At 39.2% G+C, this 14,207-nt stretch overlaps 1 protein-coding gene across 3 annotated transcripts in view; it reads right to left on the bottom strand.

Annotated features, from left to right (window-relative positions):
* Nucleotides 1–14,207, bottom strand: part of LOC139689366 (TGF-beta-activated kinase 1 and MAP3K7-binding protein 3-like) — a 132,426-nt gene that overhangs the window by 116,162 nt on the left and 2,057 nt on the right. For 2 of the 3 annotated variants that reach the window (XM_071586447.1, XM_071586448.1), the window contains exon 2: nt 5,137–5,301. The exons of the other annotated variant lie outside the window; for it this stretch is intronic. The gene's annotated coding sequence lies outside the window, so the exon portion shown is untranslated. The remainder of the gene's footprint in view (nt 1–5,136; nt 5,302–14,207) is intronic. 3 annotated transcript variants of the gene reach the window in all.

Genomic DNA, 14,207 nt, shown 5'->3' with positions numbered 1-14,207 from the left:
GCTTTTGCAAATTCCAACAGCTGAAACAAGGGGGAGGAGGCAAACATAAAGCATTGGTCTAAAGACCAATATAAACACAAATGCAAGGTGAAATCCATCCGTCCGTCTTACGTGCAGGTGGACGTGTGCGCAGCAATAGGCGAATGGGGACAACCTATTACGCCCTTGGAACTGGCACAGGTCTCCGATAGCTCTCAAATCCAGTGCTTGCATCAGACTACGGCCAAGCAACCGCCACGACGGCAGATATTTCATCCGTCCGTAAATATCGTCCTGCTACTCCTTAATAAAACATCCACCAACTGCAAGGAGGGAATCGGCCATTTTTGATAATTTGGTTTAAAATAACTGGTGCTAGAAAACGGTGCATCGGAATTGAAACGCAATGCTCGGAATAAATCTCTGTGGAAAATCACGATTTGTGTTTTTTGGGAATCTGTTCCATTCCAAAAATTAGGGCCTGTCGCAATTATTTATATTAAAAACCGATTAATGATCGCTGGCACCAGCAATAAAAGTAATATCTCTTTAAGAAATACTAATGGAGACGCAAAGGATGGTCACTATACCTACCTTTTAACACTCAATTTTTTTCCATTTCCATTTCACCAAGAGTTTGAAATATAACACCAAGGAAGAGTCTGAACCAAATGTGCACCTTTTGCATTGGAAACTACGGTACTCCAAAGAGTAAAGAAGATGAATATGTGGCATTACATAAATATTATGACGTGATTGGACTGCCTAGAAACTTAGGACTATATTTTATGAGCAATATGCGAACGACTATAAAATAAAGAAAGGAAAAAGAGAAAATCTCATAGAGCATTTACTAAGGCAGAACATGTTGTTAGAAAACTCTTAAGGGCAGCTGCGACAGCAGAGGCAATTTGCGTCATAAGGAGAGTAGGGAGATAATGACTGCGCAGAAGTAGAAGGAGAAATTAGTAGAGAAATCTAACGGAGGCTTCACCCACTTGGATACAAATTTAATCAAACATACATTTCACATTAGAGAATGCATGCAGTTTCGACAGAGTAATTTTGGCTCCGGTTTGGCCACGTCCTTTAGTTTCACTTCTACGTTACATTAAGGCACACACATTACGGTCCTTGAACCAATTAAATTATACTGGTTTGCATTTCTGTTTTCATTTCTATTCCCGGGCGTCTATTAGATCATCTCAGTGGGCGGATGATCGATTGAAATGAAGTTCAACGTGTCGTATTTCCAACGTATAATCGGATCTTCTCCTCGTACCTTTCGGCCGTGAGACGGGAAATATGACAAAAGCAAAAGAACCTTCTAGCTCCAAATGGAAAGGTTCCTTTAAGACCTTGGCTCTGATCAATAGCTGAAACGATGATAAAAGGGAGACACCGGACGTTAAAACAGCATGGAATACACGATAAAGAAGAGGCGGCGATAACCGAAGTGGAGTGCTCCGCCCCGGCGCGGCGATGCAGCGGGTATCAAACATTGCGTCAAAGTGGGAATACTCCGACAAAATGAGATAATTCACCGCTACAATAAGCATTCAAGCATGCATCAAAGCACATATCTTGCACTGTGGTATTTTTAGGCGGCTTAATTTACAACTAAACTTTATTGTTTAATATTTTACCTCGCTTCAAATAATACCCCGTAGGATTCAACAAAAAAGGACCGCTCTCCTTTCACAATCCACATGATAAAGAACTTTAAATGAAGAGTAGACTCATTTGTAATTTGTGTAACCTCCTTGGTTACCGAAAATGGCTTATAAATTACGTACATATATTATTGAACAAACCTTAGAACATAAAGTAACCAACCGTGTTGGATTGATTATGCATGCAAATTGTCCATATTCAGGCACTGATTTCCACCTTAATTACTCGCATTTACCTACTCCAGGAAAATCCCCATGACCTTCAGTAGACCATGAACGAATAAAACATCCACGTCGATGCACCACCGGGTGGTAAATAACCACATCAGCTCAATAAAATTACATGCCGGTGATAAACTTAATGTGAATTACCGTTCTTTTGAGATGGCTAAGAAGAGATTTGTGGTAATTAATTCCAATTGTGCAAACAAAGAGATGTACAATCGTTTTGAATTCATATTACAGCACGTTAAAGATACTTGGAAATGGGGCTTGTTGCAAACATTAATAACAGTAAAGGTGACCAAGTTATTAAAAAGGCGAATAAATAATATGAAACGAAAGTCTAACTAGTACATGAGGAAATTTCATAATAGCTTCCCCGATTACGATGCTATAGATGAACATCAATGGCATCAGTGTACTTCAATGGCAATCCTAAATGTATGCAAACACCTTTGTGTAGCTTAAAAATATCCACGAATAGGCTACTAATCAAAAGCCACAACTAGTCAAATGCAAGACAACCCATTACGCAAAGCAACTTATCCTAGACAGAATATTTCCCACGACAAATTGCGCAGCAGAAAGGAAGATACTATGACGAATGGGTCCAGACAAACCACGAGGAAAAATATTTCAACAGAGATTGCAACTGTTACACCACGATCTAATACAGGATGAAATGGTATTAGTATCCTGCTGGCATTGACGCATTAGATCCATTAGCACAAACAAAACATCAGAAATAACGGAGCAATCCCAGTTCAAACTTTTAAGACTCAAAGTGGCCTCAATGATCGCCAGTTAGCCGAAGTTTATCGCCAGCATCAATCCCCAAGGAAGCACATAAAATCATTGCGCCCGAGCTTCAAAATCGACGATCTATGAAAAAAACATCGACCGTCTACCACGGCAACGTGAGGCAGACTTCACTGATATCACTGCGGTGTAAAGTCACTGATTCTATCGATGGCCAATAGATCATAACACTATGGTAATACGTATATCAAGTATGATACATGCTTTTGATGCAATCATTCTTCATCTACATAAATACCACGATATCCACCGAAAAGATATGCAGCAGATGGCGCAAGCAGCAGATGGTACAAGCAGCAGGTGGGATGGGTAAGGGAAAAGGGAGGATAAGGGGGGGGGGGGAAATATTCGCTAAAAATGTGAAATAACGTGCAAATTAATACACAAGATGGCAGAAGACTTAGTTCAAAACAAGTTAATTGTACCCAAAAAATTAGTTCTTTGTCATTAAAAAGGAAGGAATAAAAATGAACCACAACCATTTATACGGCAGACCTCCACCATAGTAAGACAGTTTTTGCGGATTTGAAAACTAAGGGGGGAAATTAAACTATTTCATGGACATGCAACCCATGGTCCCTGCCACTCAAGTCACAGGTATAGAATGTGACACCCCGCTGCTGGCAGCGGACGGCGTGAGACGTCACCCCTAAAGAGAGGGACGAGGGCTTGGGAGGGGGAGCTAGAAAACACAATAAAAAGGGGTCAGAGATTTTGTAACATGCACTAGTATATGACAGTCCCATGCGGTTAGGCGGGAAGGAATATGCCAATAAAACACACGAGATTAATGAAAGTGCACGCATTTCAGTAAAACTAATTATTCCCTCGACGCTGTGGGTGGTAAATGGTATTTGTGCTATCTCCGACCCTACAGTTACTATCCCGTATTGTCCGTGGGAAGAAGTTCTTGAGCCTGATAGTTCTGATATACGAGGGTCATCCGGAAAGTAGTACCCGTTCGTGCCGCATGAAGTGCTGACGACGCGAGTAGCCGCTGGACGAGGTCAGATAGCTTCAGTGGCTTGTCTGCCTTCTCTGAGCCAAGTTGCGTGACGCTAGCATTGCCTGTGTTGTTTCTGTGATTGTTTACAATGTTTAAAAAAATTGAGAACGCCGCCAGTTGTGAAGTGAGGGCAGTGATTAAATTCCTCAATGCAAGAAACGTTCGCCCATGTGATATTCATCGCCAATTAAAGGAGGTGTATGGAGACAATGTAATGGACGAGTCGTCTGTTCGGCGGTGGTGTCGCAACTTCAACATGGGGAGGGGGAACACACACGACGATGAGCGTTCGGAGAGACCGTCTGTCATTACAGACCAACTGGTGAGCTCAGTTGACGAATTCGTGAGGAACGATCGGCGCGTCACAATTGATGACATCTGTGAGCATTTTCCCAATGTTTCTCGAACAATTGTTCATGAAATTGTTAAACACCATCTGCATTATGCAAAAATTTGTGCAAGATGGGTCCCTCGCGTATCTCAATGAGCTGGCGGCGAAGGACTATGCAGCAGGAATACAGAAACTTGTCACACGTTATGACAAATGCCTTAATTTGCTTGGAGATTATGTTGAGAAGTAGTTTAAAGTATCCTCTTTCAAATAAAATTTTTTATGTTTGTTAATATTTACTTTTGTGTCTTTATTTCACGAACGGGTACTACTTTCCGGATGACCCTCGTATATTTCTCGGATTTTATATTGATGATCCTAGCGAATCATTTTTTTGATACATCACCTCGACGGGAGCTTGCAGGGTAATACATACATAGCTTTAGATCCACTTCTGAAGCATTAGCTGTTACCATCCATCGGCATACAAAACTTAAAGAAGCAACTTAAACTGAGCCGAAGAGTGATGGTTAAACAAAAAGTTAGTACCGTGAAAGTCATCTAGTATAAATGGGCTAAATTAAATCGAATCACTGACCAACGCAAATGACGCGGGCTTGAAGCAATACAAGCCACAAAACCCATTACAGTACTAGATTAACTATTCCAAGGTAAAAAACCCCAGTCCCCCATACATATTCCATTTGATCGATTATTCCCGAAGAGCAACAGAGCAGTTTCCCATATATTATGAGGCGACATAGGTTCAAAGAGGCCAAAGAGGCGACTGCCGAGGATTCTCCCTTTTTGTATTGGTGAGTAATTAAGGTAATTAGACAATTACGAAGTGGGCAGTGATCTCCAACATGGTCTCATTATTGACAAAAGACTCCATGGGTTCACAATGGAACGCCCTACCCGACGGATTGTTTTATGAAGCCATTTATACCCAACCCAACACTCAAAGTAGGTTCCAGAAATAAAATGAAATCTCTCGCCACTCAAAACGTTCCTCATTCACCACCGAACCGACCTAGGCCACTACACACACTCAAAGACGCTTCTTGAACATGGCCTAAAGGTAGGACGGACGTGCTTGCTTTTACCCATACGCTTCCATTCTTCCTCCTTTTTCCTCCGTTTGGTCAGTTTAGAACAGCACAGCCGTTACGTGATCGCGGGCTGGAATGCCACCAAGGTCGTGTTCAGCCCTGTGACATTTCCTCATTCAGTAGAGATATGGCGCGTTATATTCTCTGTCTTCGGAATACCTGTAATCAATAACAAAGAGAAATTCCCTCATTTGGCAAACATTTTCCTATCCAGCCAAACTCATGGCCTTATGAAATTGCAGTCCCGTAAACCAAATTGCTGAAAATTAATACATTTTCATTTCCTATATTTATTCAAAAACAAAATAAAAAATAAATAGAACTATAACGCCCATGATGCACCGCACTGGATGTGGCACATTTAGAACTACACACCACCAGATTAGGTTTTCTTTCCGGCAAGACTGAAACCTAAACACCTTGAAAGGGTTATGGTAGATTTAAAGTTACACTAAGGTGAAAAATAGTTACAGTGGAATCAAATTTTTAATACAAGTGATTTGTCACGAAGATCAGTATGTACCATTCCGATACCTAAAAATATTTGTGTATTTTCTAATTACCTTACAAATTAGTTTAAACTTCAACCACATCCTAATTCTTTCCCCTGAACAAAAACAACTAATTCGGATGCAATTTTTACAAATTGTTCAACACCTGATGAGGTAACAACAAAACATAAATAGAGATTCTGAAAACACCGCTTAAAAGAGATTCTACGTAATCTTAATTGTATTTCACAGACTCATAATTTGCGCTTGCGTACACATATTTTCAAATGAGATGATTTATCGAATGTTAAAGAGGCATATATGAATACACGAATAGGTTCGCCAATAATGAAGTGAGAGGAGAGTTGACTCAAAGCAATCTTATGACCGACGACTAGTGATACCGATGAGACATGTAGTAACTATTTCTCAGACCCCAAGTGCCGGGAAAAGAGGGAATATGCCTCTGTCCCACCCCAAATACCTATACTATTATATATTTATCAATGTCTCACACAAAAAATATGAGTCACCATTCAACTCTAATTATGATGAAAAATGGAAACGTTTGATTAGAGCGAAGCCCCCAAAAATCCACAAAAATGTGTGCGATGAATGCACACTGCATTTCGCGGACCATATCACAATGACATCCGCGGACGAATACATCCACACTGTTTCCTATTAGTTTCCTATTAGTATCCACGCGAAAAGGGCTTGGCCGAGGCGAGACATCAGTTGTACACTCAACCGTAACTTAAAGGAACTGATGGGTATGGTTGCTAGTTGAGAAGGTGGAAGAAGGAGAACGGGAAAGGGGGAGAGACTGTTTAAAATTTCGTCCACCCGAGCTGAATATCAATTGAATCACGAAAAAGTTAAAACTTTTTTGGCTTACGCCATAAGTGGGTGGAATTTTTCCATAGGAAGCAAGTATTTTTGGTTTACGCTTAGATTATATTTAAAATTTTATGCGGAATTAATTCAAAAGCATTTCCGATGATTATATTTATCTCAAAGTAAAATTTTCAAGGATGTATTTTTTTTATTCTAACAACAAGACTACATGTTTAAAATTTTTAAATCTTTCTCTCGATTCTTTCCAAATTCATTCAACGGAAGCCAGTTTCATCACGGAGAAGTAGCGCACAAGTAGCGCATTTTGCATTCAAACACCGGTACGCAAGGAAACAAAGAAGCCCGCTCAATGGGTTTGGCCATCGTGGATGCCGTCAGCGAACGCTCAAATGATGCAAAATCTCAGAACTGAATAAATTCACCCAATTCAACTGTTTCCCATCGTAGAACTCCGAAAAACTCGATAATTTCTCTAAAGAGAGAGGGAGAGAGAAATGTAAATGCACGCACACAGACAAGTTCAATAGTAAACATATACAGCCGGAAATCGGTGCCGATATGTGCGACAATAAAACGAAATTGAACTTTTCCTTCGAAATTGGATCACAGTATTCAATCAGTTTTAGCTAATGCCACATTCATGTGCGCCAAGGACGTCCCAGACTCAAGATTTCGGATCGACTCGGGCCCGGCCGTGAGGGAGGTCAGTTTGTTGCTCCAAACGTAGAGAACTCCGAAATTGAGAATTAAGGCCAGCATTAGATAGTGTATGTCCTTCATCTCGAAAATGAACGTTTAGGAGATGCGCTTTAGGAACCATATAAAAAATCCATAAAATCCGGGAAAGACATTCCGATTTCCTGGGCGGCTAAATGAAAAATTCAATGTGCCTTTAAAATAAAAAAGTCTTTGTCTTGTGCATTCCAGAAGTATTCGGCGAGTCAATTTAAAAAGTAAAGTCAAAGAGCATACAACTTCATTCATAAATCATCTCGAGGCTTATGGAAATATTGAATATTAGCAAAGGATCCAGTAAAATGATATTCAGTATCAACATGAACACCTTATTAGATAAAATAATAGAGGCCATCATATTCATCAGTATGTTCCGCCAGCTATTATGCACCGCGGGGATAAACTGGAAGACAATTTCCAGTTCCTAGATATTTTTTTAAATTTTATCGGCACCGGTGGCGGGGTAACGTCCTAACCTGCCAACCTAGGGTAGGGGTCGTGGTGGCATGGGCGTTTGATTTTGTAATTGCCTTTAATGTACGTATGGTTAGAGGTAAGGTGGAAGAAGGGACTATAAATCTCAATCTCGCCCCAATTAAATCGCTAAATAAATAATAAACATGCCAATCCATTTTTTATGAAGTTTTCTCGGGTCTTCCACCGGGTCAGGAGTTCCATGTTGGACGACATTTCGATGCCCGACTCGTGCATCGAAACGTCAGCCAACATGGAACCCCTGACACGGTGGAAGACCCGAGAAAACTTCATCAAACAAATACGCTGGGAAAGCACCAGATCTTACTATGCCAATCCATTTTGCCGACTCATTGATGGTTACTTCACCGTAACCTAGTCACGTACGCTAGCGTTCGTCCCAAATTCTCTATGAGCTAATCCTTTTACTTTTCGCAAATTAAATATCCCAGTAATTCGGGTGCTAATGCTTTCCATTAATTTTTTTCCGGTGAAAGAGTCTTCCACTGACTTCTGAGCACAAAGGTTTTCATTACATCGAGGTGACTGTGGTCATGGTCCCCAACTCCTCACTCCATTCCCCGAAATCACATGCGCACATGTACCCAGCGGTGTCGATGGCAGGACAGCTTACCCCACGAAGGCTATATGCGGCGAGGGTTCGTTAAAGATAAAAATATCTCGCGAAAAATATAATGATGTGAGAACTCAAAATCTTCCTTTTCTTGCTGCGAAATGAAATATTTGGAATTGAGATAATAATAATTTATCTTTGCGAATATTAGTAAACCTTTTGTCGTTATTTTCCTAAATGTATTCAGTCATTACTGTTAATTGTTCATTAGAAATTTTCTCGGTCTAGCTATCTTACTTAGCTCTTAAATTTACGTCCATTGTTAAATAGTCTAACGCGGGTGAGCACAATTGTATGACAACAGCTTCTTTCCGTCATAATACCACCTTTATTAACATTATGAATATCCCATTCGCTCTGCGGCGATTACCATCTGAGCTGAGAAAGCATAAATGTATATTAAGGCATTATTATTGAACATGGCACATACGGCGATGCCTTTGGTTAACCATTAGTCTTTACCACCGTAAAATTGTCACACCCGGGAGGACCCGGGAACTCATGATATAATCATTCGAAACCGTACAGCGGGCCATTCATAATGTGCCCCATTGCCGACAAAAAATGGTGGCTTTTCAGATTATTTCACATTATGTCGGCTGATAAAACGTATGCGGTAACAGAAATATATTTTATTCCTAAGTCTTCCCGCGCCTGGGTTTTATGAGCTGTAAATTTATACGAACATCAGAAGGTTGTAACACTATCCATAGATATGTCCATTTTGTAAATATGCCAAAAATCCCTCGATTGCCTACCCATCCTTCAGGCTCTCTTTACTGCTCGATGGATTTTATCGCTGGAAAGCTTTCTAGACTCTCAGAAAAGAAGTGGCGGCTGAATATTACTAACTAATCTAAGGCCAAACAAACAATAATAATGATAAATGATTGATCAATATCGCTCAGGTTGGAAAGGAGAGAGGTGCTAATCGGCAAAATGCAAATATTTGAAGCTAAAAAGCATACAAATACAGATGAAATTCAACGGCGTCATACACGCCAACAATATGAGCATTTTTACAATATTCAATGATCTCGCCCGCAAACTCCTTAACACGTGTCTAACCCTATGGATTTCCTTCCATCGCCTTAAATGCTACATATCCGACACCACTGGAGCGTCTTGGAAAATTAATGAATACTGCAATACCAAATTTTACTTCGATTAATCAATTATTTGGACTGCATTCATAAATAATAAAATTTTCTATTCCAACATTCTGAAGGTCAGAAACAAACTATGGCATTTCGGCGCGTGAAATGGGTATGTTGCTAAAAAAAACTAGCAGGATCATCAATATGCAGACAAATTATACTTTGCAGAGGCTTTCGATTGTATGCCCGTCATTATCAGATTTCCTTCGGCGTTTTGAAGAAACGTTTTGAAGAAAAAGTATAATGAAATTTAATAGTTTTTACTTTTACGCACATAAACGACCCTACAATTCAACCAAGTTTCCTGGTGTGAATCCGAAAATTGTTTTCTTAAACGAACTTTCGGCTGTAAAAATCAAACATTATAGAAAGGTCCACAGCAAAATACATCCACGTCATCTACGACACAAAAAATGGACTGAGTGAAAACACCATTAGAATTTAAACTTCATATCGACACCCCCCAAGCATTCACGACTAGGAAGATAATGTTATGGCATGATAAGTCACTACCATGAATGCCATCACTTTTGGGGCAAAGAGCATTGGAGTGAGAGAATGAGGACGGTAGTGTGCTGGCCCCTACAACAAGAATCACTCTCATTGTTTTGGGTACTATTTGCAGAACCACGGGTAGTACGATGAGTGGATAGGGAGGAGCAATCCTTATTTACGTATAACTAAAACATCTTCCATTTTCATTCAACGTTATACACACGTACAGGTATACTCCCCGAAGACAACAAGGATCTAACTTCCTCCTTGCGTAGGTAAAATAAGAGAATTTACAGATTACACATTGCAAGCAATGATTGAGCAAAGCATTATAATTCGCAAACATTTCAACTCTTCTGAATACGTCCGTGTCGTCAACCACAATTTTGGCATAAGCCACGCGAGTAAGGTGAAAAATACCATTTGAATATTTTCAACTGCTCGAAGTAATCTGCTTGTTTCTTAAATCGAACACGCCATTGAAATAACCTATTTGAGATTTCGGGTTTATGGTCCCTACTTTCATCTGATTAAATCCACCGAAGTGAATTCTGGTGCCGTAATGATCTTGGACCACAACCTTAGAAATACGGTCTTGTTCTCTCGGCAGTCATCGACGAAATAATGGCATCTTAAGGTACCAAATCACATTAGTCACACTATTCAAAGTCACATTACCACTTCTATTTCAAGCCGGAAATTTAAATGTGACCCCCTACGATATAAGGTGAAGCCTAGTTTGCCTAAATTCATCTGTGGAAAAGTAATAATTGATTTCAATGCGAATTTTTCAACGTCACCAAGAGCGAGGAAAATACATGGATAACAACATTAAATAACTTTTAACATACTTTTTAATTATGTCGGCCACATACTGAGTCGTCAAATCTAATGGCTAAAGGTATATCCTTCAATATCTCACTAAATCAAATATTTACAATCTCATGACCTAAATGAGCTATGGCTACGAAGCTCCAAATTCAATTATCAATTCATACGCATAATTTTGAACGGCCTTAGGAACAAATTTATGTACTACAAGCAAAAAGCGTTCACTCTTTTATATAGAAATTAGTTTGCATAACTGAGTTACGGTACTAACCCATTAACTTCTTTATTTGCTTTATAGTACATAAAAACTAATTCCAACACAATGCAAGGACTTCTTCAGGCTAAGAGAACACACAGTCAATGAATACCTCACTTTTTATAACTACTCAAACTAATAAGCCAATGTTAAATATTAAACGTCATCTAATCGCCATTGCGATTGCAATAGCGAGCATGACATTGAAATTTTAGATGCAAATACCTACGCCAAACAACATTAACTCACTCGTAAAATAGTCCTGCTAACTACAGTTTTTTATTATAAAGGGCATATGCTGAAAGTCACCATGAGCATGGCACAAGAACTAATTTTCTGGGCCCTAGAGTCTCATATAGTATAAATTACTAGGTGATAAGTATTTCATAGAACTAAAATCTTCTCAAACGCACAGCATAAGATCGTTCCATATGACTAATTCCCAATATTTTTAACAATATCCAAATGAATAGATAAGGGTTGAGTTTTGTCACTCAATATTTTAGCGATTCAGTATGAGTAGCAATTTTGAAAAAGAATTTATTAAATTAAAGGCTATTTGAAACCTTGAAAATGTAACTTCCGAGAAACCCAATACTATCTACATGAGTATCTTGAAGATCCTCGTGAATAAACGAAATAAAGCATTTCTATTATTTTCGTGGTGGACACTTGGATATGCAGCTCGATTTCACTCGTTGGTAAAATGTGGCGACAACTTTATAATGATTTTGTTCATTAAATCGTAATCGTATAAAATCGTAATCAACCCGAAGGTCGGTTTGGTAGGTGATGGTAGAATTCACCCAGTACAAAGCCCGACGGCAGTGAAATTCACACATCGGGGAAGGGGGGGGGGCAGTTCTTTTCCCTGTGATGATTATGGTTTCCCAGAATCCGGTACCCGAAAAATCACATAGCTTGGGTGGAGATGTAGGTACCCAGAAACGCCCAGGAATCGAACCCGGGCCCTCCAGTCAGGAGTCCAACGCCCTACCCCGGGACTACCGCGGCCCACGATTTTGTTCATACTCCCAAGTAAATTTCAAATGTCATATCTAAAAATGGGGAAAGGGAAATAGTTTCTTCGGTTTGCAAAGTTTTGCCGTCTAACCTTTCCGCATAGAAGGCGATCATCACATGGATCTTGTTACAAGTCTTCTTACCTCGTCATTTGAATATCACAGGTTCTAAATAATTTAAAATTACCATATTATAATAGGCCAATTTATTTAATATCATAAAAAACTTGGCCTCAACAGCATATAGGCGTACAAAATTCATTAACTCATTTCACCCTTCTGGTCCACTAGTCATTATGTTGACACGAGAAGTGTTGGAATAATCGCCAAAGAAAACTCAGAGATCTAACTGATTGATACAATGACAAATGAGAACAAAACAAACGATATTACTGTAAATAATCCTAGATTTTGCATATTGGACCTTTAATCCATACAGGAAGATGACAAACTCCAAATTCTCTACGTGTTTACTGGAGTCACGCTTCTAAACGCGTGCCCGAGTACTGCCAAGTTTAGGTTTGATCCTGGAGTAATCTAAATAAAGTGAAAACGGGTGCCTCACCACGCCGCGTAAGATAACAGGTAGTGGTGACGCTGAGTGCTCTTATAGCATTTTGAGTCATTCACAGGCTCCAGGAAGGAGTACCACCACAAATAAAATAGTGGCCATGCCTATAGCCAAAAAGGTGAGAGCCATATCTCCAAAGCAAGTATCTACGTTGGACATTTTCTCACTCTTAAATCAACTGCTGTCTCAACTTCGACAAATATTGTTGAGTAAAACAATTTAGGTAACCAAGAGAATAGTGATCACAGGTATAGAAACAGTAGTTGGGGAGTACAGATAAGTTTAGTAGAAGTGCAGACAGTTAAGGCTTTCTCGGAGTATTTCATGCTTAAATGTCAGTCGCTGCTGTGTCTGAAAATTATTTTGACAATAAAGGAAATCAGATGGCAACGACAATAAATTGGCTCGGGTGGTACAACATTCATTCATGAATATAATGATCACCTGACTTCCCTCTTAATAATATCGATAACTATACTAAATTACAAGTACTTTAAATGGTCCACATTTCATTGAAACATGAAGAAACAATAATGTTTTTAGGCTTGGGTCAAAATGTAAATTATGCACAAGGCCTGTTTCGGTTTCTCTATAACCAAACGTCTCCAAATAATAGACCCGCTGCCTTGAAATCATAATTACGAACGGGAACACAATATTAAAATACAAACTAGAGATCAATTATGAAATCACCTTGGATCCAAGCAGTTAACGGCAACAGAAAAAGTTAACTGATGTATAATACAGCGTACCTCATCAGAAAACAGAACGATAACGGAGCTTGCTTCATTTCAGATAATTTTACCTGACATAAAACTACCTCCGGCAGAAATTTAATTACCACTTCTTCCCAAATAGCAGTCGCACCTCGGGTACCAAGGTGGCTATTAAAAACCAAAGCTACCAAAAGTAACTTAAAAGAGCAATGTGGTGCAAGGTCATTTCAGAGTTAGGTGGGAAAAAACAGCCATCATCCGATATCTAATTTCTTTTTCCTTGTGGGTTTGTACCATCATGACAAACATCTTGATAGTTATGCTTTAAAGTCGAATATTTTGCAGTTATCCCCATCAACATCATATCATAAAGTAGGCTATGAGCTCGAAAATAAATTGATTAGTACAACGGCAACAATTACAGAGACAGAGATGGTAGGCATTGAATCTAATGAAAGAGAGGGAAACCTTTGCTACAGGCATCGGTAAAAATTAATTTAATTATGCCAGTTTCATACTTGAGTGATTTAGCGGCGATGCAGGCATTCTTTTTTAAAATAATCTGGGCACAATGCTAAATTCTGGACATAAGTCAACACATCATCGTTTATCAACTATTATGGCTTTAATGGATTAGTGATCGAAAGGTACGTTGACAGTAAATTTAAACTTCTTTTTGTACTTACTAAGAAATAATATAGCTAGGATATTTCTGTGGAAGCTTATGGCTCTGGTCCAAGAAAGCCTAACATAATCCAGAACAGAGCAGTGTAAGAATTTTCTAGTGATGTGCACTCTTTTATATCACCAACCATTATCCTCAAA

This window comes from Hetaerina americana, unplaced genomic scaffold (assembly GCF_022747635.1).
Source record: "Hetaerina americana unplaced genomic scaffold, ioHetAmer1.1.p SCAF_225, whole genome shotgun sequence".
Classification (NCBI taxonomy): domain Eukaryota; kingdom Metazoa; phylum Arthropoda; class Insecta; order Odonata; family Calopterygidae; genus Hetaerina; species Hetaerina americana.
Note: the sequence above shows the minus strand (reverse complement) of the source record. Positions and strands in the feature narration are given on the sequence as shown.